This window comes from Sebastes fasciatus, chromosome 23, assembly GCF_043250625.1.
Source record: "Sebastes fasciatus isolate fSebFas1 chromosome 23, fSebFas1.pri, whole genome shotgun sequence".
Lineage (NCBI taxonomy): Eukaryota > Metazoa > Chordata > Actinopteri > Perciformes > Sebastidae > Sebastes > Sebastes fasciatus.
Window position 1 is genome coordinate 7,673,769 of NC_133817.1, and position 7,747 is coordinate 7,681,515.

A 7,747-nucleotide genomic window follows, 5' to 3' on the forward strand; every position below is an offset into this window, starting at 1 on the left:
CAGGATTATATTAAACCACGTCTAATTCTTTCTTTTCTTTTAGGAGCACTTTATAAATCCTTCATTGGGGCAGTTGGGGGTTTGGTGCCCCCCTAAAAATTCTGTTGTACTTAGCTCCACCCTCTCATGTCACCTCTGGTTCCAAAAAAACAAGATGGGGCCGGCCAAAAACCAAGATGGCGACGGCCAATAACCAAGATGGCGCCGGACAAAAAACAAGATGGCGACGACCAAAAACCAAGATGATGACGGCCTAAAACCAAGATGGCCATGGCCAAATACCAAGATGGCACCAGCCAAAAACCAAGATGGCGATGGCCAAAAAACCAAGATGGCAATGGCCAAATACCAAGATGGCGACAACCAAAAACTAAGATGGCGACGACCAAAAACCAAGATGGCGACGGCCTAAAACGAAGAAGGTGACAGCCAAAAACCAAGATGGCGACAACCAAAAACCAAGATGGCGACGGCCTAAAACCAAGATGACGATGACCAAAAACTAAGTAGGTGACAGCCAAACACTAAAATGGGCACGTTGGCAGTGCCCAGGAGGTGAACTGGCTCCAGGTACCAGGTTTCACACTCCGTACTTGAATTGAACCGGTCACCCTCCAGTTCCCAAGCGGAGTTCCCCACAAACTGAGCTACTGCCGCCCCCAATTATTCATTAAAGAAAATTAAAGCATATCAGTGCAAAGACTTCGGCTGAGTAAAAGACGGAAAAAATGGTAATAAATCGTCAGAAAAACTGTTATAAAGAAACGCATTGGATGGATGGATGCCTGGACTCAGAGATAATCCAGAAAATGCTTTGTTTAGCAAAGATAGTTGTGTGTTGATTTCCACACCTGTTCAACAAAAAAGGTACAACGTAGAAATAAGAAAGCTTTTGAGTTGTTGGGGAAATTGCTTCCAGTCAAGTTTGGCTTAATAGGCTACATCTCTTTGTTGGAGATAGCATGTTATGACATACAGGCCCTCAACGTTTCTGCCTATATTACTGCATACTACCATTGAAAGTAGGTGTAAAATAGGTAACATGATTGGGGGTGAATGAGAAAGCTAAAGTAGCAATTAATGTCGATTTAATGTTTTTTTTAATATTCTGATGGATCCTCTTGTTTAACATCTCCTCCACAGCTGGAGGAGAAACTGGATGTCAGTCACAGGTCAGTGCATCCATTACAGATATCTTCACAATGTCTGCCTCAGTAGTTTTTACTGTACTCAGGTCTCCAGGTCTCCAGCCACTCCTCACCTCCTCCTGGTCCTCCATGCACGCCTGCACACCTGTTCCTCATCCCCCAATTAGGCTCCTCTCTCTTTATACTCTCAGCACATCTCCACCTGCTCCTCTCAGCTGTCTAACCTCTGAACCCTGATGAGACTCCTGTTCACCTCTCTGTTTATTGTGCTACTGTATAGTACAGTAAGCTTTGTTTCCAATAGATTACTGTTGGGTTCTTTCCCTGTTTAGCTTCTTTTCCTCACCTGCTGGACAGAGAGAGCTTTAGGACCTGCAGCTAGCTTATCTTAGCTCATTCACTGCTAACCTAGCTGCTCCTAAAACCACAAAACTAGTGTCCAACTGCTGCAAACTGTAACTGAAGGTAAGATAACATGCTGTATTGTGTAAAATGACTAAATGGGGATGAATGGGGAAAGCTAAAGTGGCCATATATATCATTTGTGTGGCTACGCTGTTCAGACTCAGACTCCAACACAAACTACACAGAAGCACCAAAACAACAAAGTTATATCTTGTGAAGCCCGTCTTGCAAAACAGTGGAGGACACGGGGGGAGACCGTAGCTTTGGTCTCCAGGACCGGAGTTTCTGCTCCTCTGCTCCTCTGCCTGCCTTCACTCACACACCGTGCACATTCTCGCTCTTTCACTCCACTCTCACGTGCATGCGCGCACACTATACACTGCAGAAGAGTTAGTTTAGCTCTGAGAATATCTAGTGAATGTACAGTGGACGTTTGTGCAGAAATAAATGCTGCAGCTCCTCCAGACCAACAGAGGTTTCCTGTGTCTTGTGAAGTGACGGGGCTCTGCAGCGAGAAACGTTATCGTCTCCGACCAAAACTCTGGTGTCCGGTTCATGGAGAGACCTTCGTCTGGTCAGCGAACATTACTGCCAAGCAGGTGAAATATAGAGTGATATTTTGGTTTTAGCTGACGTGTGACGCCTCACTGTTTTGACGGATGCTCGCTCACATACAGGTAGCGCGTGCACACGGGTGAGCCTGAGCAACAGGACGCTGACTTTCGTTGACTTAACGGCCCCAGGTGTCGCTGTTAACAAGCATTTCTGATTCTTAAAAACAGTCCCTTTAAGGATGTTTTATCCCTAATTTTAACTTGTAAGTCAGTTGTTTACTTGTTTATCCACTATTTGAAATTGAGCCCCTTGCAAACTGCATTGCTTCTTTATTGAACGCTACCATTTACACATAAATGCCAGTATGGCTGTTGTTATTTTTAGGGCGTGGAGTAGCTCTTTTTTTTCTTTGCTCAAACAAACAGTGAAAAGAGGTGGAACATGTTGTTCAGGTCTGTCAGACAACTGCTGGATAAAAGAGGATAAAAGATCAGCGTCTTTGTGTGAGGAAGGTGTGGACCGACCGATTCACTTCACGGCGCTTTTTCATGGATGAACTGGAAGATAGAAACCATCTGAAATCACTTGTAAAGCTGTCCTGGAAACCTGGAAACAATCAGACTGTGCAAATAAATAAAAGTCGCACGTGTATCTAACATTTTCTCCATCTTAGCTGCTGGTTTAAAGACCTTTTTATAGAGTCCCAGTTTAAAACCGGTTTTACTGGGAGACGACGTAGAGCTCCAACCTCCAAACACAAACGAGCTCATTCATCGTTTACTTCGCCTCATCTGCATAAATTTGAATTTGGAGAGTAAACAGTGAAGTGCTGGGTTGGATCCCGTTATGTGTAGTGTAGAAGAGAAATGCTCAATTACTCCTGTGTGTGTGTGTGTGTGTGTGTGTGTGTGTGTGTGTGTTATGCTAATAATCCCATGGAGGGTCGATGCAATCAAAAAGCTCTCACTTTTAATCAGCGTCACACAGAGCGACACACACACACACACACATTAACTGTAGTAAACCAGTTTGACAACTCCGATATGGTGAGAAAACAACACAAACACACATCTGACACATTAAGAAAATAAATAGGCTGCGTGTGAGCGCGTAACAATATGACAAACATACGTACTGCATGTTTAGTGTACTTCGACACACACATACACACGCACACTGCTGTGAGATAAATGAGGGAATAACTGCCAGGACAGACTGATACAATCAAAGAGAGGAGAGAAGCAATCTGTTTTACATTTGTAAAGTGAGCTGTCACACACACATCGTACAAACACACACTTTGTCTGGTCTCTGATGTGATCTGATGCCTTCAGCTCGTTACACAGACGGGAAGAAACAATGCAAAATAGGAAATAAATAAAGACAAATAAGAAAGCCACAACACAAAGTTTTAAGCTGCTGTTTCCTGTCCTCAGGATTGATACCTGTCGTTCATCCAGACGTCTGCAGGGCCCCGAGTGGCATCACCCAGACGCCATCGATCCAAGCGAGGGGCTCCGAGGACGACCTGCCACCTGGACAGAGGCTGCTTAAACGACGAGTAGGTAGATTTTATTCAGATATTCCTCCGTCTCTTTATCGCACAGCTGTAAGGGGATTTCTGTCTGACCTGCTGGATGCAGTAGTGACAACTCTTCATCCACTCAGATCGACCCATAGACTGTATATAAAGAGGGACGACATGACAGCCCCCCAAAAGTGAAGCCAAATGATGTCGAAATCTCAAGATGGCAGCTCCTGTATCCGGGGTATTTTGGCTGGTCCATCTTTATATACAGTCTATGGATCGACTTCACACTCCGAAAAGTTGGAAAAGCACTACTTGTATTTGTTTTTAAACACTAAAGACTTAATATTCAGCACTTAAAGTTATAATCCTATTTTTCTAAAATCAAACCCCATTTTTTAAAACAGTTTCTTTACAGCAATGCGATGAATTTACACTCTGTAATCACCTCTTGATGCCTAGATGATGATATTTTTGAGTGTTCATGGAGCAGCTACAATGTTAGCATAGCCTGGCACTGATCGATCAGAACTCCATTCAGAAAACAAGCATTTTAAAAGTTGTTCGTCTTGTGGACAGACCTGACAAAGCATGAATTCAGACGTTTTTTTACAAATCAGCATCCTTATGTTGTTATTTCGGCATCATTTTGATCCATTTATTCCAATTAAATCACAGTGAAATCTATTTATTTTGGGTTCATACCGCTGTAGTAAACCAGATTAACTCTGCCGACGTGTTACTTGATAGATACAGTGAATATTTCCTGAGCTGTGTGCGCCCCCGGGTGATGTTATGAACATTTGGGACTTCCATAACACGTGCAAAGAAGCAATAGTGGTTATTTCGGCCCATGGTTGATGAAATGTTGTTGGTATCCATGGAGGAAAGCCCCTCCTTCTATGCGGCGTGTTTATTTGGTGTGAACACAGCTTGAAGACTCGACTTCAACTCGCCCCAAAAGACTTAAAAACAGTTGTAGCGTAAAGGCCTGATGTTCCTGTAGCAGTCAGGTGGAAGCTGGCGGCTGCTTGCGTCCTCTCCAGGTAGAGCGTGAAAGATGCAATAAGGTTGCACCAGAGACGAGGAAGCCCTCGTTGACAACAGCTGATCATCCCAAGCGTTGCTCTTCCATTACCTAAAGCCAACAGTTATAAAACATTCGAGTGCAAACAATATGTTGCGAGTTAAAAGGCTTCGCTACGCCTCAGCATTCTTCACACTCTGTTCACATCAAACACACACCGTCAATGATTCAGTTCGCCGCAGAAACACTGTTCGTACTGTGTATTCCGACCGCAGGACGCTCTGCCAGCTTCTATCTGCATCTCTGTCTCTTTTATGTAGCCTGACAATGAATCATGGATGGATTCGTACTTTCAAGGAATTTGAAATATTGACGTTTGGATCAGTGTGTGTTCAGCTTTAAGTCTGACATGCTCACATCTCTTTTTTATTTCTCTGCTGCTGCTGCTTCTTATTCTTCTTCTGCTGCTGCTGCTAGATTTGGTGTCAAGTGCAGAGACCACACACACTCTCACACACATTCTTTCTTCCTAACAAGTGATCACATTCATTACATTTTCTGCCCACCGTGTGTGTTCTCTGCACTTGACACCAATCTACCCCGAGGCAGGAGAGTGTGCCGCCCACTTAGCGCTCCCTCCTCTCCTCCTCTCCCTCTCTCACTCTTCCTCTCCTCGCTGTCTTCCACCTTGATCCAGTTGGCTGAAATAGGACGCTAATTGGCCGTGTGATGTCAGAGAGACTGTGCGTGTCCAATAAAACAGTCTAAAGCCCCGTTAGCGCCCCCTATACGTTCGCTAAACGCCACATTATAAACGTGATGGATGGATAATTTAGTCATTCTTGGGGCTAAAAGATGAGTGAGTCCTGGTGGTGGAGCTTAGCTTATGGTGTCACTGAATCATGGCTTCATCCACCGAGAAGTATTAATGTGCAATTATGTGGAAATCAGAAGCACCTGCTAGTGAAGCTTCAAATTTAGCTTAGTTAGTGTTTCCTAGAGTTGGGTTGATTTTACGGTTTTGCCAGTCCGGTTCGGTGTACGAGTCATAGACTGTATATAACAAGTGGAAGCAGCCACCGTGACGTCACCCATTGGTTTGTGGACTACAGTTTTGAAGCCTAGAGTTTGTCATTTTTGTCATTGCCATCTTGGTTTTTTGGCGTCACGATCTTGGTTTTTGGGCTTTGCCATCTTGGTTTTTGGGCATCACCATCTTGGTTTTTGGTCATCACCATTTGGTTTTTGGTTGTCACCATCTTGGTTTTTCCCCATCGTCATCTTGGTTTTTGGCTGTCGCAAATTTGTTTTTTGTTCATCGTCATCTTGGCTTTTGGCCATCACCATCTCTGATGCAGCTGGTAAAGGTGGAGCTACTTTTCCACTATATATACAGTAGGCCTACTGCTGTTATCTTATATTAATACATCATCATTTACTTGTTGATTATATGTTGTATCATGAATATGAATCTGCAAAAAGCTGTCATATAAATGTAGTGGAATAGAAGTATAAAGTAGCATGAAATGGAAATACTCAAGTACCTCACACTTGTACTTCTGTACTTAGATACATCCCACTACTGGTGTTCATGGCTGCGAGGGTACGCAAGACTGTATTTTTCCCAGTAGTGATGTGGAGCTACATGCTGCATGGAGTCAAAGAGCGAGAGAGAAGCTGACATGTGACACACTGACGGCTGCCGAGTAAAAATATTGACAGATTTGCTCACATGACATCCACAGATTACAGAGTGTAGAGCGATGAGAGGTGAGTCTATAATCTGTGGGTGTCATTCAGCAACATGGAAGCAGCAGATGCTCTGTGTGTATCCAGCATGATACTGTGATGCTGCATGAGAGAAAACAACGTGGTAAATGATTTTTTTAATGAGGAAATTATTCAGAGAGAAAGAACCGTGTGATTTTTGGGTTGTAGAGGCTTAGTTTTATAGCTAGAGTGAAGATTCTGGTATCATATGAAACTAGAAAACCTGAGGAATACCAGCTTGTTGTGAAGGAGGTTAAATAACACTCCAAACTGGATATTTGTCATTGTTTTGTGTTGTTGATTGATTTACAATAATACATATATACATACATTTGCATAAAGCAGCATATTTGTCCACTCCCATGTTGATAAGAGTATTAAATACTTGATAAATCTCCCTTTAAGGTACATTTTGACATTTTGAACAGATACAAAAATGCGTGTGATTAATTCCAATTAACTACGGACAAACAATGCGATTAATCGCGATTAAATATGTCAAAAATATCGATTGACAGCTCTATTTTTTTTATAAATGCTTGTTCCAGCTGTTTTGTTGCTTTTTCTTGTCCAACTTTCAGCAGCATTTTAGATTAATTTAGTCCATAAATCTAAATAAATCAGATTTTTTCTTAATTCCACAAACTGGTAACATTCACTTACAGAGATGTAATAATACTGAAATGTGATTTGTGGTTTATTAATGCAACAAGGCAAAGTGCTAAATCAACTCCCAAACAATAGATTTTCACGGTTCTACCATGTGTAGCTATACGTGTGATTCTGCAGATGCATTTGTCCATTCATCCGTCTTTCACGTTCTTGTTCTTGTAGATTTTCAACGTTGATCTCACAAAGTATTATATATTGTTTCCTGGAATATAAATCCTGTATTTGTTTGACTAAATGTATGAAAACTCTGAACATGGCGATCTTTAACATTATAATAAATAACACTAAGCAGCCTGGAGGAGCTGTGAGTTTAATTCCCACCTGTTGCTTGAGGATCCTTCTGGAAACATGTTTTCTGCTTGGTGGCGTTAAACCGTGCTGAAGGTCAGGTGTTCCCCGGATGTTACCAAGGTGACACTGACGGACCGCCAGCTCATCAACAGTCACGCTGCCAGCTGTTTGATCGGCTATTGACACGCAGCCCGCCAAGTGTTTGATTGGCTATCACATGAGCCATTAATTTTACAACAATTGGCGTTTTCCCGCCCATCTGTCTCCGAATGTGTGTGTGAGCTTTTAACAGTAAACGTCTCCTTTAAAACGACCTGTTATCTGACGTCCACGTGGGGAAAGTGTATATGT